At 42.1% G+C, this 22,255-nt stretch overlaps 1 protein-coding gene across 1 annotated transcript in view; it reads left to right on the top strand.

The window, feature by feature from the left end:
• Nucleotides 1-1,806: 1,806 nt before the first annotated feature.
• The window catches only part of FSTL4 (follistatin like 4), a 406,465-nt gene continuing 386,016 nt past the window's right edge, over nt 1,807-22,255 (top strand). Inside the window, exon 1 of the mRNA XM_082063280.1 lies at nt 1,807-1,952. The gene's annotated coding sequence lies outside the window, so the exon portion shown is untranslated. The remainder of the gene's footprint in view (nt 1,953-22,255) is intronic.

Genomic DNA, 22,255 nt, shown 5'->3' on the forward strand with positions numbered 1-22,255 from the left:
AGAAGCTGCTGCAGAATCTGGGATGGCTCTGTCAGACTTTGTTTTATCTGTCAGCTAAAGCCTCCCTGCTTCCAGTTACATCACTCTAAAACCCAGCAAAAGTCAAGCGACTGTAAAGAGGTTGCTATAGACTTCACCTAGCAAGAGCAGCATTTGTCCTGTTCTTCTGGAAAACAGAGAAGAAGAGGATTTATTTTAGGCGATGTGAATATTCACTAAAGCTGCTGAGACTCTTCCCACACATGGCCTCCTCCAGGACAAGGCTGATGGAAAAGAGGCTGGTGACAACCCCTGGCTCAGGCTGCAGCACTAAACAACAAACACTGGGGGAAGCCAGCACACCTAGAAAATGTCCTGGGTATAAGTCCTCTTTTTTGGAGAAGAGAATATTATCTGTAGGGAGGTGGCAGACATGAGACCGACTTTACTCAACAGGAAATGTGCAGCTGCAAAATTCCAGTTAATTCCTGGGTGCCTTGTTATTTGAATTCATTAGCCCCAGTTTTTCCCGTGTGGTTGACAATTGTTTCTCCTTTAAAGTCATAATGTACTCATCTGATGGGAGGGCTCTTGTCCCTATTGAGTCAGCACTGTTTTTTCCAGTTCTTTGGGAAATTGCACTGTTGGCAGAACACAGGTCTGTTCTTTCCATGGGTCTGTAGGGCAGCGAGACTTCTTCCTTGCTCACCTCTGCCCTCTTTCTTCCTCACAGAAAATGAGGAAAATTAATGGAATTACTTTAATGTTGAAAACTCCGTGAAACAGATTCCTGTTCCTGCAAGAGGGAGCTCCATGAGGCCAGTGCTTATCTAAAAGGTCAGCTCCAAGGCTTTTCTAAGTTAATTATTGAAGTAAATTATCTCAGGTCTCTCATCAACGAAGGCTCCATTTTCCAGGTTGAAGCTCTTAATTTTTTATTGCAAGGCTCAGTCCTGTGAGATCCTCAGAAGTTCATTTAGCGGATTATGTCCCAATGACAGCTCTTTCGTTTGACTGCTGCGAATAAAAGCAGCTGCAGAGTCCCCCAAGCCTGGGTGGGTGGTGGAGGGCTGGTCCCTGTCAAAAAAAAGGTGTGGAAACATGAAAAACCTGAGGAACTGGAGAGGAAAACAATAAAAGAAAGAGTCTAATTGATTCTTTTGTGAGTGTTAAGCCCATATAACTATCTTGCTTCACCTGCACGCAGCACGTCTGGAAGAGCAGGTTGCTCTGATGGATGGACAGGAGATGTAAGTGCTGGGGAAGTGACTTTAGATGGGCCATTTGGTACAAGTAGCTGGAACTTTTACAAAGGCACAAGAAGTATGAGGAATTAGAGACAATCTTCTTGCAAACACCAGGGAGCTGAATGTCTGGACCAGGCTTTTATAGGCTCTGCTCAAACGCCAAATATCACAGTTCCATGGTGACTGTTTCCTCCCCAAAAACCATCGCTGGGTGTTGGGAACACATAATAATAACCAAGCCAGGAAATATGGTTTATGGGGGATAAAATGGGGACTTTGTCTGAGGCCAACAAGCAGAGTTACAAACAGCCAAGCTGAAAAGCCAGTTCCCAAGCTTCCTTCTTTTTCGTGAAGGCTTTTTAACGAGCAACTCCTGCAGTCCTCTCCCCTTCTGACTCCTCCGCAGCACACTGGGTGTCTGCAGGAGGTTAATTACGGAACTAGGCAAAGCTGGGGCTTTCTACTCACACATTTTGAGTCACTAAGTGCTTTCTTCTATTAAAACTAACATGCTTTTACAAGCCTGCCTTGTATTAATCTAGTGAGGATGATTATCCACCTCCAAAATTACATGATCCTTTTGAGCCAAGGCAACTCTCCTGGAGATGTGGAAGAGGTTTTGTTGCTGGTTTCTTTGGACTTGTCCCTGCAGGGCAGCTTGGTGGTGAATTAGCCTGAGGCAGCAAAAGCAAAGCTCAAAGCCTGTGGATGACAGTCCAGCTCTGAGTAAGTTTAAAAGTTTTTCTCTGTTTAAGTCGAGTCTGAGCAAACCTTTCTCAAACTGAAAGCTGACCTTCCTGTGGTGCAGTGCTGGGAGCTGGTGGCAAAGGCAATGGGTGGATGGGGAAGTCTGATCTGCCTGGTCTGTTGTTATTTCTGGTGTATTTTTAATTTGTTTGGTTTACTGTTTTACAAGTTTCTGTAAGTCAGTGTCATGACCTTGGTATTAGTTAAGCAATTGGTTGTACTAAACAGATGTTGTGGAGAAGATAAAGTAGCCCAACTTCTGATGGGTTTTATTCACCTGTTTACCGAACAGGTTCTGCTCTTTCTCCAGGCAGTTTCTCTTTTAGGCAAGTTGTTGTTAATTTTAAGTGCTGTTTGTGATGGCCCAGTCTGTGCTTCTGAGAAGGTACCGTGCCCTCAGCTTGAAGTGTTTTGGTCTATGTAACTACTCAAATTGCTGTTTTCTGCCTTATATGCAGGTAATTGTTATTGCTGCAAAATGTTTCCTTGGATGATTATCAGTTGACTTGTATTAATATTTACAATAACTTTTTTGTTGGTAGTTTGTTTGCTACAACAGGAAATGAAATGCAAATTAATAACTGTAAAGATTAAAACATAATGAAATAGGACATGAACTCCAGAGAACTAATGGGTAAAGTGGCTCGAAGGCATGAAAAGATGTCCTTCAAAAACAAACATAGAGATAAATAATTTTGAGGCATTAAACTGACAAAGAGAAAGAAATAACAAGTATGGGATAAATTGTTTCATGCCCACGTTATAATTGCATTCCTTTTTCTTAATAAAAAGGTGACGTTTCTCCCCAAAGTTAAGCAGCTGTGTAATTGCTACATGGTAGATATTTCCATAACTTACAAATCAGCACATCAAAACATCTCTCTGTTTGTTTAGCTTTACTGTCCTCGTCTGGTTACTTAACAAATATATTGGGCTAATGGACAGAAACAACACTATTTTTTAATTTTTACAGTATTATCTCCTGTGCTTTGTGTTGTTAAGCAGAAATGTGTATCTGAAGCTGCTGGGTGCTTTTATGAGGTGTTTAAAGCCTGTCCAAGCTGACAGGTATTAATCCCTTCACCAACAAGGCTCTCAAGCCCTGACTTCTTTTCTCTGTTGGTGGTGTTTTGGTTTCATTGGTTTAAGTTATCTTAGATCCTGTGAAATCATGAGGTATCTCTGAATCAGTTAATCTTTAATAATCTTTCACGTGCTGTTTAGCATGGCATAGCTTTAGCATGGTGCAAACATCTGTACAGCTCAAGTCTTTAGCTAAACTATCTCCCCTTAAGATCAACAAGACATCATTCATGGTGGGGTTGTCAGGGCTGGGACAAACTTCTCTGTAATCCCACACCACTTGGATTACCCAGTTACAGCCTGAGATGTTTTGCTTCTTGGTCTGCCTTCCATTGCTAATGCTTTTCTTAGGGAAAATAATTCAAATTTGGACTTCAGAAGTACCTGGGTACTCCCAGGTGACGATACTTGCCTAGCTGGATTTTCAGGAGTCCTTGAACCTCCCTGGAAATAAACTGAAATGAACATTGAACCTGTTTGAATTCCCAGGCTTTAAAAAAAAAAATAAGTAAAAAAAAAAAAAAAAAAAAAGCGATTTCTATTCACCTATCTTTTGTGAATTTTCATGACACACTTTGAAGACTCAGGTGGGACCTCACAGCAGTTACTTGCCCAGGTGAAGTTTGCATGTGTGAGCCAAGGCAGTCAGGCTCTCCTGCAGCTCATGGCTGGAGCCTATAATGGTCTGTAAAGATTGGTTGTTTTTTACTCAGGTTTGTTTGTTTGTTTTAAAGGATATTCCTCCTCCTTCTTTTTTTTTTTTTTCTTTTTTTTTTTTTTGATAAAAGTAAAATCATCTTATTTTTAAGGTTGTACATGCAAATGCTATTTCTGTTTATTCTTAGACTGACATCAGAATAACTCCGAGTATGACATTGCATTCATTACCATGCATAGGGTTGTGATGGCAGAGGACTTATTCCTCTTCTTTGCTCTTTGGGTAGAACTCTCAAAAACATATCAAACCTCAAAAATTAATTTTTAAAATAGAGCTAGTTGTATAAAACCGTTTTTTTTTTCTGACTTTTTTGTCATTTGCACCTCGAATTCCCTTGGACAGTCAAACACTGACACAGGAGGTAGAGTGAAAAAACCTCTCTGGGTGGAAATGTTTTCAGGTTTTTACCATGGAATCTTACTGCCTCTTAAATGTCATCTTTAATCTCTCGTTCCATGTTTGTGTCATCTAGCAGGTTTTGATGGCCTTGAGACTGCAGCTTGATTGGTCACAGTTAGTGCTTTCCAGCTTGGTAGCACCTCATAATGACTGAGCAATTAGATCAAGCATAAAAATAATATCTTGTATGCTGTTAACTGTAGAAGATGATCTGTCCTAGTAAATATATCTGGGTGAAAAAAACGCTATCAATGTCTATATGCATTCTACTCCACCTTTTCATAACCTTGGTGGCAAGTTATAAAAATATTTAATCTGCTGAATGCAGACTTGGTTTTAGAAATAGTGTATTTCAGCTCTCCAGAAATAAAAATTATGGGCCTAATTTTCATTTTTGCTAGGGACTGCTTGTATCTATTTGGGGATGGATCCTCAGCTAGTGTGAGTTCTCATAGCATCACTGCAGCTGGTGGAGTTCGGATGCCTCGCACCTACTGAGGGTTTGTTCCTGCGTGTTCCATGGCCCCATCGAGTCAGTGCAAATTTACACCAGAGCATTGCACAGGGCCTGAACCAGAATGAGAAACAGGTCTAATTAGGTTTTGTAACTGAAATCATTATGAAGGTCTCTCTCATTTCCCCTCTACAAATATTCCCACTGAAAGGATTATATTTACAAGTGCTATTTATAATTAAATATTCCACTTGATTCACCTGCAAACAGAATGCAAATCATGTTTTGCTCTGCTAAAAGGCAAGGAAAAGGGGAAAGTGTCTTCAAGTAATTTATATTACATTTTGTAGTTAGCAAAAACACAGGTCTATGCAAATATGGATTTGTTGAAGTCTGTGTATTTTACTTGTAATGGTACTTCTTTTCAGTTGGGCTCTGTTGGGCAGAGGAGAGGGGAAAAAAGATTGATTTGCTCATCCTCTGCAGTGCAGCTGAGCAACCCCTGGGTTCTGCAAACCAGGTTGGAAAGTGACAAATGTCCCCAGTCAGCAGCTCTTACAGCCAGGCTGTGCTCAAAGTTTGCAGTGGTTCGGGGAGGTTAACAGGGACCCAAACCTCTCTTGGGATGAGAGAGGTCCTGGAGCATCTGTAAGGAGGTTGCATGACATCCAGGGGATTACCTGCTTCAATCCAGTCTGTCCAGACTTAAGGGAAGATTAAAACCCTGCTTTGGGCTGCCTCAGGGAGGAGAAAGCTGTCTGGAAGAAGGTACTTGGATGTGTAGGGAATCCTTTTATGCAGAGATGAGAGGAAGTTTGTCAAAGCACTGAAAGATGAGGATAGCCAACTACTTTGGTACCTCGTGGCTCTGCTACAGATCAGATTTTCTTGCAATAAATAAGCTCCTAATGATGCTTAAAAGCTTCTGGTGTTTGTTGCTGAGGATGGAAGGAGACTTAAGGACTCAATGCAAAGAGGGCACTTTTTTGCTCCGCTGCCTTGGGAAGCTGATACCAGGAGGTGACACCTAAGCTATGAAAATAGAATGTTAAGCAAGAGTCACTGGGTAATTTCAGGGTTTTTATGGTGTAGCCCATCTCCCTACCATAGTTCAGCTGCAGTCCTGGGTCATGTCAGGGGGATATTACATTCCTGTATAGGCACCTACTTATTTGCATTGTGAACCTTTCTGTAGCTGCTACAGCAATATAGTTCATTGATGTGAATGGTAAGGATGAAATAACTTGCAAATTATACTCCTGATGTTAGCTAGTTCTGAGCAGGCATGAATTAGTCTTCATGCTTGCACATAAAAAACCCAAATAAGATTATTATTCTTTTAGCTTTGTTTTCTTATTCCTTCTTGTCAACTAGAAGTTCAGGGGCCCTGGCGTGTTTGGGTGGGTGTGTTTGTGGCAGGCAACTTAAACTGTTATTTTTCGGTTCATCTGCTCTTCCTAGGGGAAGAGAATCTTTCAGGAACACTCCTGAATTTGCTACAGAACCCAGTTTTGTAGCCTTTATTTGCAAAGCTAAATTCGATTTTCCATTTGCTAAAGAATCCACAGTTTTCATCTTGCTATTCACCGAGCTTCAGTAGTTGCAGCTGCACAAACCCCCATGAGATCTGGAACTTTCAATGGGGCAGTTGATGGCTCTTTGGCACCTTTTGTGCCCCATTGTCCCTTGTCCTCGCCTTGGTCGGCACCAACAGTCACATCCCTCCTCACGGACACCACCCCGGCTGTGGGGACAGGAGGGGCAGGACCCCTGCTCAACAGACAGAGTCTTCAGTAATGGAAGACAGAAGCTCCTGGACCACGCTCGTCATTCCCACAGCCAGATCCGACCAGGTTGTAAAATGGGCGCCCCCCAGAATTTCTCCTTGGAGTGGTCTTGGAGCAGCAGGTCTGTGATCTGAGCCCTCCCCTCAGGCTAAGACAACATCAAAAGAGGCTTCCTGGGACTGAGAGCCCTCACCTTCTCCTTGGCGAGTGAATTTGTGTTTTTTTGTTGTTTTTTTTTTTTTGTTTTGTTTTTTTTCTTTTGACTATATACTTGAGTGAGCCCTTGTCTCCCCCAGACAAGTGTTTTTTTCCCTCTGGGTACCCTTTAGTGGAAGAGGACTCTTGTTTTTGTGCGTGTGTGCTTTCGATAATCATTCTTGTACAAAATGATTCTATGATTTTTTTTCCAGTTGTATCACTCATTCCTAGTTCCTCAGACTGCTGGCCACTTGTTTTATCAGCCCTTTGGCGGCTTCTGCAGTGCAAGGACTGGTGAAGGAAATTGGTGCATCAAGGGGGAAGATGCAATAGAAGATGCCACCATCTCTGTGAATTGGGTTGTTTTCCCTCTTTCAAATGTGCTTTGTGAGAGTGTTTACTAAGGAGGTGAAGTTTGAAGGAAACAAAGACAGATTCTGATTTATGCACTGAAAGAGACTGGAGTAATTTAGTCCTGAGTTATGGTGTTCAGGTACAACCAGATCAGTGGGATCGAAGCCCACAGGGAGTTTGTGACTTGTTCAGCTGTAACCACCATTAAGCACAGAAAACGCGCATCCTTGGCTTCTGCACGCACTTCTGCTCTGAAGCTTAAAATAACTTTAGAGAATTCTGAGAAAATGTTTCCTTGCGGGTATGTAGTGTCTTCTGCCTGGTATTAAGTGGGTTGTTGGTGGAGGCCACAACATTAACTGCTGGAAGATGCTGTAGCTGGCAGAAGGGGTGTTTCTGACCTACTCCTTTGCTTTGGCTGTAGTGAGCGTTTCCTCTTGGAGTGAGGCAGGGGATTCCATCCAAAAATGTTCCTAAAAAACTGGAAAAAGAAAACAAAAGGAAGTGTTTCCAATTAGATCTGTGAGCATGAGCCTTTCCATGGGTATGTGGTCAGTAGAGCTGACACAAGGAAAGGACCGTGGCTTCATTCAATAATTTTATACATAAGCTATAAAAGCATATTGTGTTCAGTTTAAATTACACACCTTTTAAATCATATTTTTGCTACACTTCAGGTATCTATCCTTTGGTTATCCCAGTTAATTGAGACCTGACTCTTCAGTTAATGACTGAAAATGAAATATTTTCATTACTGCGGCGATTAGGAGCTCCAGCCAAGGGTTAGGCTCTGCTTGTGTTAGATACTGTACAGTCATAGCTCAAAAACATGACACCTGCCTTAAATACCTCATAACCCAATAGGAAAACAAAGAAAATATATGTATCTAATTACAAGGGAAGGGTCTGATGAGGGGAGGCCTGGGAAGGCAATAACCAAGTGGCAGCTTGCACAGGGCTGTCATCAAACCCTTCCCTACAGGGGAATGTCACTGGTGCTGCCTGAGCAGATCTCCAAAATTAGGAAAATTTAAAGGCCATCTGCTGGCAGATTAGGTAAATAAAAATACAACGTAATTGGATTGGGTGCTCATTTCAGCCTTCTGGGTTAGAAATGATAGGGAAAAGGTCACGGCTATCTGAAGCTGACTGGATTTATTGCTTTGGCTTTTTGTAACCCCCGGGTTAAGATGTAATATCAATTTCATTGTTATCTTTTTTTAGCAATGGAAAATCTCTCTGGCAATGCTGCGTGCGATGCAGCACTGCCGGCGCTGGCTGGACCCCTGCCAGAGGGCTGCGTGTTTATGTGTCTCCCAACTGTGTTTGGAAACAAGTAGATTTTTAAATGACAGGACAAATCAGTTGAGCTGTAAGCTTCCAGCTCGAGTAATTGCAGTTCTGTAATCTCCTGCTTCACAATTTAGTGTTGCAGATGCCTCCCTCCAGGTGCTATGGGAATAGCAGGAGCTAAACTGCATCCCAAACAGAGAGATGCTGCGGAACCTCTGCTGCGAGGGGAGCGTCCCATGCAGGAGGTGAATCAGGTGAAGCTACTAAAGTGTGAAATGCAATTGTAGTGTTATTTTGGCTTTCCTTCAACTAATTGGGAAGTCCTGGAGACATATGGTGTGACTGAGGCAAAGATGAGGGATATATTAATTTATTATCAAATGCGAGAGACTCAACCTGGAAAATTTGTATTTGTGTATCAGTGACACCAGCAGGATACCTGGATTAAAAAAATGCACGCCAGGGGGACACAACTGATGTTTAAATCATACACATTTGATTTAAAAGAATTGGATTTGGAAAGCAAAATAACTGCTCGCAAGCTGATGTCTGTATTTTAAGACAATAGTCCAACAGCGAGGGAGCTGGCATTACTGCATCTACAGAAGTTCAACCAAATGAAAACATGACTAGATGGAAAACAAGGGACACTGAGGATGCACCTTTAATTCTTTAAGTAATTTCTTCAGAGCTTTTCTCTAGAAACATTTATTACTTTTAAATTTTGATTTACTACATTTTAAATTTCTGCTGAGTATTTTATTTTAATTACCAGCAATAATTTGATATTTCAGTGTGAAACTACGCTGCTTTTAAAACTTCCTAGTTGACCCTGAGGTTCTCAGGGACATGGTTTAGAGCCAGTGTTAGGTTAACAATGATATTGAGGGTCTCTTCCAACCAAAATTATTCTGTGATTTATCATGGGTACATGTTTCCTCTAAACACAGGCCTCCTTCACTCCAAACATTTCTTTCACATACACACTTATGTCTCTTCTCTATCATACCTCCCACTCACTGTGCTGGTTCCCACACACTAGAAGTGAAATGTGATTTATTTTCACCCCAACAGGACCAGTTTTATTACAGCATCATTATGCAATGTCACCTCACATGCCCATCTGGAATTCCCGCTATTTAATTTCTGATAGTTTAAAAAGTGTCCAAACAGTTAATTTTAGGCCAGTGTACTTTAGATACAGCCCCCCCCCCAATACATAGTTATGAAAATGTATTTTTAAAAGTCCAAACTCTTAAAGGGGACAAGGGCTGCTGTGTGGTACAACTAGAAAGAAACTAGAGGAGACAACCTCCAAACCACAATGTGAAGGGTGCCACATCAAAGATGACAGACTCTGCACATGAATTTTATTTAGGCAGGAGCTGGATGTTAAATCCTAACAAAGCAAAGCTAAATTTCCCCCATTCTCAGCCTCAGTTTTGCAGAGGTGCCATAAGACCTCTCTGGTCAGCATCTGGCAGCCCCACGGTTGTTGGAGAAGATACTGAAGAGCATGTTTAATAAAGTAGAACGAAGATGAGTATTATAATATGGGGTGTGGGCACACAAAAATGTCATTAAGGAGAAAAATGAGCTCCCCAGGCCCTGTAATGCAGATGTTAAACAGCATGTTTCTCTTCAGCCTGGTTTTTGGTTTTGTTCTTGTTTGTATGTGATTGGATGGTTTGTTTGTTTTTTCCACTTCTTGCTAGTCTCTGGCAATGGTTTGTTCAGCCTTGCAGAGGCTTTTGGGGCAAAGCTGGTGTTTCTGAGCTCATCTCTCTGATGGGTCATCCACGTACCAGCTTAAAGACAGTGGGATTTTTTTGGGTGCCCAAGGTACCCCGCTTGGGTCAGCACAAACCTGCTTGTGGGCTGCGGGAAGCAAAGCCAAGTCTTTTCCTGGTGCACTGAAACAAATCCATGGGAATCGAGTCTTTGTTCAAGGAAACAAAGCCCACAAAGATAAATGGGGCTAATCTCACCACAGCCTGCAAACAAACACCACTGTTCAAACCCAGACAGATAACACCAACAACCCCAGGAAAGCAGTTTGGAGGGTGGTTAATCACACAACCAAGCCAATATATTACTCTGTGACTTCCAATTAGAGACTTGCTGCTGTATAATTAAGTTTCTGACGACACTGTATTTAAAGTCATGTCAGTGCTTTCATTTATAAATACTGCTCTGCAGGTGCCTGAGCTCCCAGCTGGAATCTCGCTTTCAGGATCAAATCCTAGAAGTTATTTTTTTTTTTTTTTAAATTTCATTTTAGTTTTGAGTGGGGGAAAAACAACAACCATCCTTCTGAGCAGTTAAGGTACACAGGAGGGAAAAGAATTAAGCATTTCCAGTATGTTTTAGTTCTGCTTTAGGTCCCAGCTGTGGATATGTATGTTTTATTATCAGCATGAGAGTATGTGTGTATCCATGTTTGCATATTTCTGTAAATTAGCCATAATCAGTGGAACCTGTGCTCTCTGGTGTGTTTTATACTTCACATAAATTGCAATATTGAAATGGACATTAATTCACCCTTTTTTAATTTTTATTTTTTGTATTCTTTATTTATGCTCTTTCCTTCATAAGATTCATGCATGCAGAACAAACTGTCTTTGCTTTTCCTGCACGGTTTGAGGGTTCCCAGTCTCAGTGAGAGCAGGGCTTGGGTGATGTTTGGGATGGAGGCAGCCCTCTCCTGCTGGTGCAGGCCGGCTATGTTTAATTGTGTACCTCTCGGGTGTATTTAATTCCACAGTGAGGATCTCATGGGCTGAGAGTCAGAGCTGGTGTATGTCTGGCTGCCCAACAGTGGGACAGAGGTAGTATGTGATGTTGAGACGTAAGAGGAGATTCAACATATAAAGCAGTGAGTCGAGGGGGTTGGGAAGCAACCCCTGTCCCAGACACTGGTTCATACCATTATCTTCTAATCTGCCCAGATCTGAGAAAATCCTAACCTGAGCTGGCAGCTGGTCCTGTCCAGAACGACCATGCCTGTGCTCTCACTTTAGCTCTTGTGTATAACAACAACAACAAAAAGGCAATAGAGATGAGTATGATGAGTATTACCTTTGGGATGATCATTACCTTTGGACTCAGTTTTGCCCTGAACACCAGAGGAGACACAACAGACCCGTTTTTTTTCACCCCCAGCTCATGCATGTACACAAGCATCAGCAGAAGGGAGTGTGAGCATCTTTCTTATGAGGAGAGACTGAAAGAGCTGGGGCTGTTCAGCCTGGAGAAGAGAAGGTGAGAGGGGATCTTATTGATGCTGATAAATATCTTAAGGGTGAGTGTCAAAAGGATGGGACCAGACTCTGTTCAGTGTTTCCCAATGACAGGATGAGGGGTAACAGGCACACACTGAAGCACAGGAGGTTCCATTTGAATATGAGGAGAAACTTCTTTACTTTGATGGTGCTGGAGCCCTGGAACAGGCTGCCCAGAGAGGTTGTAGAGTCTCCTTCTCTGGAGACATTCAAAATCTGCCTGGACACATTCCTGTGTGATCTGCTCTGGTGACCCTGCTTTAGCAGGTGGGTTGGACTAAATGATCTCCAGAGGTCCCTTCCAAACCCAACCATCCTGTGATTCTGTGATGGACGCTGTCCAGGGCAGGGGATGAGGGTGTCTGGGGCTGTGCCCCTCTGCCAGCCTGGGCTGGGGACCAGGCTCCTGTCTGGACAATCCCCTCCTGGACAAACCCAGCTCACACATGGTGAGAGGTGTTGGATGCTGGTGGCTGCTGCTTGCAGAGGCTGCATCCCCCAAACCCAGCACAGTCGCTGCTCACATCAGGCTTCTTGGCTTGGCGGTGGCTCTGCAGACATGTGAGGTGGTGATGTGGACATGGTGTACTGGTGGTCTGGACGAATCTGTGCCTCCTCCTGGGCACTTGCTGCCTGTGACAGGGAAAGTAGTCTCATGAGCTGAATTTCTTTTAAACATCTTAAAATCATGCTCAAGCTGTTGGCCATTACAGTACATTTAGAGCCAGATGCGGATGCCCAATGGTCCTTTTGGTTAGTTTTTATTGTGCTGATTGAAATCCTGTGGAGTCCTGAAGGATGAGGGGTCCGCAGAGTCCCATGGGGTGCAGTGACCTGGCAGTGACTTTCTGCCGGAGGGACAGCAGATGTGGGTGCTCCTCCATTCTGAAAGGTGTTTGCTCCTTCAAATTCAACAGACGTGAATAATGATACTCACTGAGCTGTGGAACTGTGTACGTGCCCTTCCTGAGGACTAAACCATTTGATTCTGTCTTGCTTGAAGGTCTGAAATTTCCAAATGGATAACTGAATTCCTGAGTCCATTAAGCAAGGCAATTTACAGTGTTCTCAAGCTTTGCCCATGGAAACACATTAACACAGTTTCCTATTCAGCTTGTCAAAGAGCCATTATTCTAAATACAAAAAGGGGAAGAAAAATAATTTTGCTTTTTCAAAATTTATTTGTTGTGTTTGTACCAGCACAGCAGGGTCGAGCAGTGCTCTGTGAGGCCTTTGACAATATTGGAGGGAAGTAGGGGGGAATACCGTGTTCCCACATTAGGAATGCTCTTAGCAGCCAGGATCTACCCAGGTAGCACTTGCTGCTGCTGTGGAAATCTGCATTTTTCTGTTTAAGACATGACCTAACAAATGAAGAATGAAGGCAGCCCTCAGTGCAGGTCAGAAGGATATGTCTCGGCATACCTGACCGCTCCTGAAATCACCAAAATATACATGAGGAGACATGGTAAATTGTCCCTGATGCCATCTATGATAATTTGTCACTTCCAAAGAGATCTTTAAGGTGACTGATCACTTGTGAAAAGCAGTTGTGTGGTGGTGGTTTTTGTTTTTTTTTTCCCCTTGATACTCTGTCTCCCTCTTTGCACTGAAGGAGTATATTTCTCCTTTAGATGTGAGAAGAGGGATGGATTTGAGGGAAATAGGTGATGTGAAAAGAGGTTTCTTGGCTGGGGCTGGGAGTACTTTGTCTCCCTGAGTCTCTTCTTCCCCTCTGTAAGTCAAACAGATGCTCATGATATCTAGTTTCTTGCTTGTGGCTTTGGCTCTCAATAGCATCTGTGGACAAAACATGGTACTGAATAGCTCTAGGGATGTAATTTGTTTTCTGCAGGTATTGGCTAGTGACTTTTTAATTCTAATTTTGAAGAGAAGTGGAATCTATCAGTAGTTAATACACTTTGTCTCAGAGAGGCAGCCCATGTAATCTCGCTGCTCAATTTAATGCATTAACACTATTTTCCTTTCTGTCAGGAGGAGGCTGCCGAAGGCAGGGACAGTTGTGGAAAGGGACACCAAAGGGAACAGCACACATTATTCAAGTAGATGGGTAACTTTAGCCTTATGCTGCTCCCTTATGTTTCCAGCAGAAAACACTTTCAGCACATCGATATTGGGAATTAGCAGCAAATCTTGCTTATCTGTCATACGCTAAGTAAGCGCCATGTATTATCCTAGGCCACCTATGAAAAATTCACTTGAGATGACAAAATGAGCAGGACCTTTTACCTTTTAGTGTTGGTGGTATCTCCAGGAAGATCTACATTGAGGCAGCGTTGAATACAAATAGCTAACAGTAAATGGTCTCCTTTAGACAGAGTTAATTGTTCCTGATCTCTGAATTCCTTGTGCTGGTCTGTCTTTTGAATTTTTCATTATTGCTAATACGCCTTTATATCAGTAAGGAGGAAATATATATTTGTCTGAGTAACTGTGTTCCATTGTTGACTTGGGAAGATGCTTCCCTTCTCCATTTGGTAGGAGTTCACATCTTGCTGGTAGAAAGTTATTCTTTCTATTGATGTTGGTGGTATTTTTTTTTTTCAGTTCGATGCTTTTTCAGTCACATTGCAACAATCTGGTTATTTTTGTTTAATAGTTTCTAGAAACGTGCTCTACCTAGCAGGTGTAGCTGAAGCCTTATGGGTGGTCATTAAGAGGGTGGTCTCACAGCCTTCAGCAAAAATGGTGTGATAGAAATCTATTTTCAATATACATTTCAGCTAAAGTTACTTTCTCTTGATTTTCCTTCCTATGGCACAGCATCAAGAAGTGGTAGTTTATTCTGCTTTTATGTTCTAATTGCTATCCACTAGTTGAAATTTTGGCGGACAGTGTATTTGGACGAAACTATGCGCACAAGGGTAGGAAAGAAAGGAGAATACAAAGAGGATATTGCTGCAAGAAAAGATGCATTTGCAGGAGAGATTTACTTTGAGCCTATTTAAAGGCTTGACAGTTGAAATATGACATTCATACACATCCAGGAGGAAATGGTGTTTAGGAGGTAAGTGGGCACTCTTTATTATTATTGCTCCTGTCAATACAGGTGAGAGAAAAACTTCTGTAAAGATATTTCCGCAGCACACAGTATCTGGAGCTCAGTACCAGGAGGCAAGTTGTAGCCAAATGTTTGAGAACACCTGGGCAGGAAAGAAAATAGGAAAATGGCAGAAAAAACTCCAGAAGATCTGGAGATGCTGATAGATTGTGTTTGAAAGAAACAGCATAGAAGCAAGATGGTTACCTCAGACCAATGAGAAAAGTATTGAGAGCAGATATTTCATTGTGGTTAGTAAGCTGTCGGTGTGTGGGCATGTGCTCATGCTCATCTGTGGATGTGTGATCCTCACACTGACAGAGATAATTTGAGCAGAAATACCTGGATGCATGGTTTTTCCTTGTTCTTTCATTATTTTTTTCCATGCTTTTCCAACTCTTAAAAAAATAGCTTTTAGAAATGTGGAAAATGGAAGCCCTTAATGTTCTTTATCTTTCCTTGAGGTGCCTCTCTCAGAATAATCAAATGTGGCGCTTCAGGGTTAATCTGGGTCTTAGTAGACTCACAAACCTGGTAGGATTGTCCTGTTCTACTCACCAGTGAAGGGGCAGAAGTGATGTGGTATGAAAAGCTCCCGTTCCCAAGTTACCTCACGGTATGGAGGCTGTACTGGAGTCCCTCTTTGGAGCTCTCTGAATTTCCCCACTCTAAATCCTTCCAGATTTAGAGAGCATGTGCCTCTCGCAAGGCTCACGATTCATCACAGGTTTAATGGTGCTTTCAGGCTTGCGATGCAAGGTGAGACTTGCAAGATCACACTCTCCAGAGGTCACAGTTTGAAGGTCTGGCAAGCTCCTTGCTGTACCATGCTCTAAATAAAGCAGGATGTTATTTCCCAGGCTATCTTGTAAGGCTTACCACCAGGCTGCGGAGTTTGTCTGTGGCTAAGCCACTGCAGCCCGCTATAACTAGAGTGATGTGAAGGCTTCTGCAATTCCAGCTGATGATTCACAGCAGATCATTTGATATTTAGGGCTCTGTTCATTAATAAGTTATGCTCCATTTACCTTGTTTTCTCTGGAATTTATGAGTTAAAAGTGCAGAGTGCACCAAAAATGATCCATTCATCAAATTCCTCTTCTCTTTGCGTAATTGCCTAACCCATCATTGCAGCCCCCAGGGGCACATTGCACAAAAAGGTGTGTCCCGCATGAGGGAGCAAAGCGGCCTTAGGAGGGGAAACAAGGATTTGGCTTCTGGTTGAGTCTGCAGGTTGCTCCAGTTGCTGGTTTTTTGAGCTGTGTAGGCAAGAAACTTCTTGAGACAATTTGTTTTCTCTGTGCATACGCTGGGCACTGTGACAGCCAAGGAGATGTCCTGCTTGTCCCTGGCTCACACAGAGTGCTTGAATGCAAAGGTTGCAGCTGCAAGTGTCAAGAGGCAGAGCAGAGGGAGGACAAGCTGTTTGGGTAATCTAAATCCATCTGTGGTTTGCATGGATGTGTGTTAGCATAACCCGGACTGTGACACAGAATAAAGGTGAATTTGTTGAGTGACAGAAAATGCCCAAGGTGCCAGAAGTTGTGGTACTAAGGGACTATCAGCTATGGGAATGTGGAGAATCGGTGAAGGGGGCAGGTTGTCTAAAAACCAGAAGAGGATGCCCCTTTGCTTGTAAAGAACAGGAAAATCTCTGCAGACCACGGTGTCTCTAGCTGGCATGTAAACAACTACTGTTGTTTCTTTTTTAATGTTCTTTTCAGTTAAGCACATAAATACTTAAATGTTGGCACAATTACTTACTCATTGACATAAGCTGGAGAAGCAATTTAATAGCAATGAAGACAAAAGAATGACTATTGCATATATCCTTTTAATTTCCCACCACTTAATGGGTAAAGCCCCAAGCAGAAGACAAAGCAAATAATTATTATTACATACTGCTTTACAGGATGAATTGTGGAAATGTCTCTGCTGCTGTCTGCAGTGAAGTGCAAAGATTCCCTCAATAGCTTTAAATGACCTGTCTAGCTGGTAAAGCAGAGAGCCTAACGTAGATTAATCCAACATTTTTAGCGCTTGCTATCTTGTTTAAAACTGCTTTGGATAACTACAGCACCCTGCAATATAGATACACTGCCTGACTCCCTTCTTTCCCTGGGTTACTTTATGAATAACCATTCAACATTGCGAGTGTCTGGAACAGTCTTAGCAGACTTTAGGAGAATGGAGGTTGAGGAAAGTGGGGTTTAGAAATGCAAAATAAAACTGAATTTTGTATGCAAAGAGCTGAATTCTGTATTGCTGGGCGGCTGACTTTATTTTCAGATCTAATCTTCTTAGTATGAGTTGGATATAAACACAGAAAAACAAATGAGAGGTTTTGTGTTAGGGTGAAAGGAGATACTGAAGCTTGCCAGGGGGCTAGGGATTCATCTACAAGTAACGGTTATTGAGGAAAACAGTTACAGTTAAAAAATACTTTGCCCCAAACTGCTTCCTCCCTACCATGAGCTGGATGGGTTGGAGCTTTACCAGGCAGCACCAGAGAGATGGTAGACAGTCCTGGAGGATCCTGGTCATGATTCCTGGCTTCTCCTGTTGGACAGACCTGTCACTTCATCGGATTAAAAGCATTAAAAAATGTCTTTCAGCTTTGAAGCTCAGTCAGGAGAGGCTAAACCTGCTCCTTGGTCTCCAAAAGCCTGTGCACAGTTGTTTTCAACAGATAACAGGTGTCTAAGAGGTTTCTTGTGCTGAAGCCAAGGTGTGTTGGACAGTGGCTTAGGTTGAAGGCTGTGTAGACAGCTGTTGTCTTAGACAAGTCCTGGCTCAACTGGGGTGCTTTGTATGATGCAGAAGTTTGTACTGATTTATAGGAGGTCTCAAAATCGATGTTTGCTGGAGCTCTGGCTTCCCCACGCTGCCTGTGAGTGGGACACGGGGAAAGGCACTGGGTTGGGGAGGGGAAACCTGGTCTTCCAGAGGCAGAACTGGGGTGTGATTTATTCTGCACTTCAATTATGTTCAGAAAGCACACTTTTTTTAGTGGTTCTCTTGAAGCAGGAGCTAACTCCACTGGATATCAGTCCAGTTGATGATGTGCTCAACCACATCCAAGAAGGGAGACACCAGGCTGAATCTCTCCAGTGCTGGCTTCACGTGTCCATGCTCTTAACTGCACCGGGGTTTGTGTCTGGAGGTGCCAAGTTTGGAAAGATTGAAGTTTTGCTTTCAAAATAGACCCAGTGAATGCAGCTCCCGATGTAAGCCTAAAAGAATAAAAATTAATCTCAATAATTTATCTTAATTGCTACAGAACCTAAAGAGAAAAAACCTCTGCGTGTATGAGCAGAAACAAGAAATAAATATTTGGAAGTGTTTTGGGGGTCATGAGTATTGGATTGGAGCTTGTATGAATGTAATTTTTGTTGGGAGTCAAGTCTAATAGCAATGTAATTTATATGAAATATATAGCTGGGGGCTATGTCTCAGTTCCACTGAAGTTAATGGTAAAACTCCAGTGTGCTCAGTGGGGGCGGGATTTGATGCCAGGAGAAACGTTTTATTATTAAAAGTTAACACTTCATATGCAAGGGCTATCTTCAATTGCCGTGGTGTTTCTGCTGCGTAGGCTTAAGAGCTGAAGAACCAAACAACAGAAATAATGCACCAAATCTTCTTTTCAGGCTGCAATTCTCAATGCAGTGTTGTAATAAAGGACTGTATTGAAAATGTTTGCCAAATAGATTAAAATATGGTTATTTTACACAAAGAATCTTTGGAGTAGGGTGCACAGAAGAGCTGTAATCAATTTTTATCCTCTCAAATTTTGCAGTGTAATAACTTATACTGAATTCCAACAGGCAACCTACAGAAACAATGAGTAATTTGGCTTGCGAATTTTACATGCTTCTGTCGCTGTGCCTGTAGGATTATTTCTTCACACACATCGTGAGTGCTTCCCTTTCCTTGGTTCTGCCTGCCTGGGATTAATTTCACTCTGCTTTTTTCTACATTTTTGAAATATTTCTTGCATTTTAGAACTGAAGAGAAATTTTTGGTCCATACAAACATGTTTGATGACAGTTCTGCTCTGGGAGTGTCACGTGTTCCTTTCTTTTCATTCATGTGCACTTCAATAGCACTTTATGACCTTACAGTCCTATCAAACCTGCACTTCAGTGATGGGTATTGCTCTGTCATATCACTTTAGGGGATTGTTAATCTTATTAATTCCCACCATAATCTCAATTAAATGTGCAGACACCTTAGCTTTGCGCTCTTGTCTATGGAAAATGGATGGTCTCTATTATTGCAAGCTGATGGCTGAAGGTGCATTGCTGCTTATGGAGCCGCTGGCTGCTTTTTTAACCTTGAAAAAAGGTGCCCTGTAGAATGGTAACACTTTGCACAAGCAGGAATGGTCTGGTTTGCTCCATTTCAGACCAGTTCTTCTGCCAGACGTCCAGGATTCATGGGGGGCTTATGCATGCAGGTGAGAGTCAACTGGAGTTACCCACTTAAAAGATTTCAGCAGCATTCCCTGGGTGCTTTTCTGCATATTTAGGCAGCTAAATACATTTATGAACCTGGCTGCTCCTCTTTGAGAAGTGGCTGCCTGCTTCAGCGCAAAGCTAGGATATCCCTGGATTTTGGGATGGTGAATGTCTGTGACATTCAGCCTGTGATGACTGAAGGACTGTCCTGGTGACCCTGTTCCTTGCAGTGGGTCTGTGGGATGCTGTTACCAACCAACAACACAAAGATCCGCAGGAGCAGAAGAAAACCCGAGAATTTGCTGTGCAGCTCTTCAACTCTGTTAGAGGCTGGAGAGAGACAAATTTATTAGTACTTCATAGCATTTTTCCTGTTAATATTTCATACAAGTTAGTTCTTGAAAGGCTTGAAAGGAGTTCTGAAAAATTACCGAGTATTAGTTGTTAACACTGTTGATGTAAGTGGAGAATTCAGACTACTGAGTGGTTGGGTAGGACCTGCCAAGATAAAAAGGCTGCTATTATGGGGATGGGTTTTTTTGATGTATCTCTAGAGCTAGCCAAAGGGTTGTAAGGCTGTATGACTTGTGAGAAAGCATTTCTTGTTATAAGCATTTGCAGAAGAAAAGCCTGTTCCTAATCAGTTTTGAAGTCTGCCTAATTTGAAAGCAGATATTACAAAATCAAATCCGAAATGACAGCTGTATCCACAGCTGCCACACAGCAGGTTGTAACCTTTGCGGATGTCTTGAAAAAACAGAACAAGAGTTGATTCTTAGCTGTCAGTTCTGGTTTCCTCCTTTTGGCTGCACTTTGATATTTCCATTGACTGCACTATTTTCCTTTCAAAAACAGCCAAACTGGAAGATTTCTTATCCTGCTGCTTACTGGTTTTCTATTCTTATCAGTCCCAGCAATGTAGCTCTGTTACCATGATTTTAATTGGAAGCTGTATTAATTAACTTGACATCTGGTACAGTGTGCAGGATCGGGGCTGGGGAAGGTGATTTACCTCCTTGGGCTTTGTGGACCACCATAAGTGTGAAGAGCAAACAGCGCTGATTCTCAGATCCCAGCCCAAGCTTCACTTATTTCCACAAAAAGCAAAGCTAGTACTGCTAAATCAGCTGCCACTTGAAAGGCACAAGCATTTAGGAAATGGGATTTGAGGAGAGAAGGTTTGAAGCAATAGAAAGCACTTGAGGTCTGCTTCATCCATAGCTAAATGTCTTAGATATTTGCATTTGAAAAAGCAGCCACCCCAGGTAAGGCCTCTAGCCAGAGTCTGTAACAGCTTTGAAGTCCAATTCATATTTTCTTTTGCAATTTTTTTTCTTTCCTGAGGGCTCCATTGTGAAGGCCTGGGAGTGAACAAATATTATCCACAATGTTTCATTTTAATTCAAACTAATCTGAAAGCCTTCATGCTTCAATAACTACATACTTGGTGACTTAGTGGCATGTTCAGTAAATAAACAATAAAAAAGGGAAAAATAGTGTCTGAGTGTTTAAAAAACAAAGCCAAACCAACCAACCAACCAACCAACCAACCAAAAACCCACCAGAAAAATTCCCCCTAGCTCCCTCCAAAAATCCCAAACCAAACAAAAATCAAAACCCAACAAAAGCCCCCCCCAAATCCCCTGTCATTTGGAGGCTGATTCTTGGTGCTAAGGGTGGGCTGGGATCAGCATACCCCAGTGGCGCCAGGAATTTGCTGCTGCTCTGGGAAGGTCTCTGCAGTGGATGTGTCCAGCAGAGATCTGCAATTTGGAAGACTGGCCAAATGAACATACCAAGATTTTTGTCCCCCAATATCACTTTTAAGTAAGACCTATAAACTTCATAGCTTTACCCAGCATTTAATGAGCTTGGATGGCACAATAAACTGTGGCTTACAAGACACCATGAATTAAACCTGTTTTCCTTATTTTGATCCTTTTCTTATGTTTCTGCTTAAGAAGGAGCAGTACTCATCGGCAAGAGAGAACTGCATATAAATTATGAGATTTAAAGTAGCAGCAGTAGATAGCTATTTACTAATCAAGCATTAGTTATGGTAGTTAAGCATTTAGGGGTAATAAAATGCAAATGTGCTTGCAGCACAAGTTGTGGTTCTTAAAGAATTTTTAAGAAAAATTGTTGCAATAAGGTTATGGCTAATATTAATTGCTGAATTGACTTACTGTACTGGATACTCCTTATACTAAAACGTAACTTAAGGAATTTATTTTATTTACATATACAACATGACTTAAATTGTCTGATCTGCAAGGGAAAACATGAAGTCTTTCCTGGAAGATTCTCATTTTAGTGCATCTCTCTTAAAAGGTGGTAGACAAGTTGACCCTGTTCTTCATCTAGAGAATACATGAGCACAGAATATTGTTTGCTGGGCTCTAAAGATTGCTATGCTGCGAAAGGGAAAAGTAGACCACAAACATGCCCTCTGAGTCTGTCTGTCAGCAGGAACTATATTCCATCTGTTAATATTAGCAAGCTTTGTGCTCGTAGGTGATTTGCAAAATACTGACGTAGGTGAGTTATTCCTCACCTGTTCTCCCATCTCTCTTTCTTGCATGTGTGATACTACATTGGCATTGTAAATGCACCTAGTTAAAGTAAAAATGTAATTATATTTTTGTAGGTAAACATAAGTAAATAAATTTTAATTGGGAAATATTGTAAATAGAAATATCAGACATGGTAGATAAGCACAAAGTGCTTCTATGAAAAGCAGAAACTGAGCATATGTGATCTCGGTTGGTTAAGCAGGAATTGCTGTTTAGGAATGTGGAGTCCCTTTGCTGTTTGTGGAGAACATCAGAAGCAGCTGCTTTCCCCACAGCTGATAAAGATGCTTGCTAAAGAGATGCTTTATCATGAGAACTTCTCTTCTGTATCCAAGTGACTTGGAAATACTGGAAAGAGCTGCATATCTGTAATCAGTGCCTACCCCACTGGGGTGGGCCAAGTCCCCCTGTGATGGTGTCAGGCTGTGCTGATGGGTAACAAAATGGGACTGAGGTGCTGAGACTGGGAATGGCAGAGCAGCTGGGCTGGATCTGGCCTTTTTGGGAGCCTAGGGCAGAAATATGGTTGTAATTGGCAGCTACATCTCTCCCTGTGGAGAAATATCATGTGAAAAATTGCCCCAGTAACACAATTGGTGGAAGCAAATCTCTAAGGTGGAG

Source organism: Streptopelia decaocto (genome assembly GCF_964273445.1).
Source record: "Streptopelia decaocto genome assembly, chromosome: 12".
NCBI lineage: Eukaryota > Metazoa > Chordata > Aves > Columbiformes > Columbidae > Streptopelia > Streptopelia decaocto.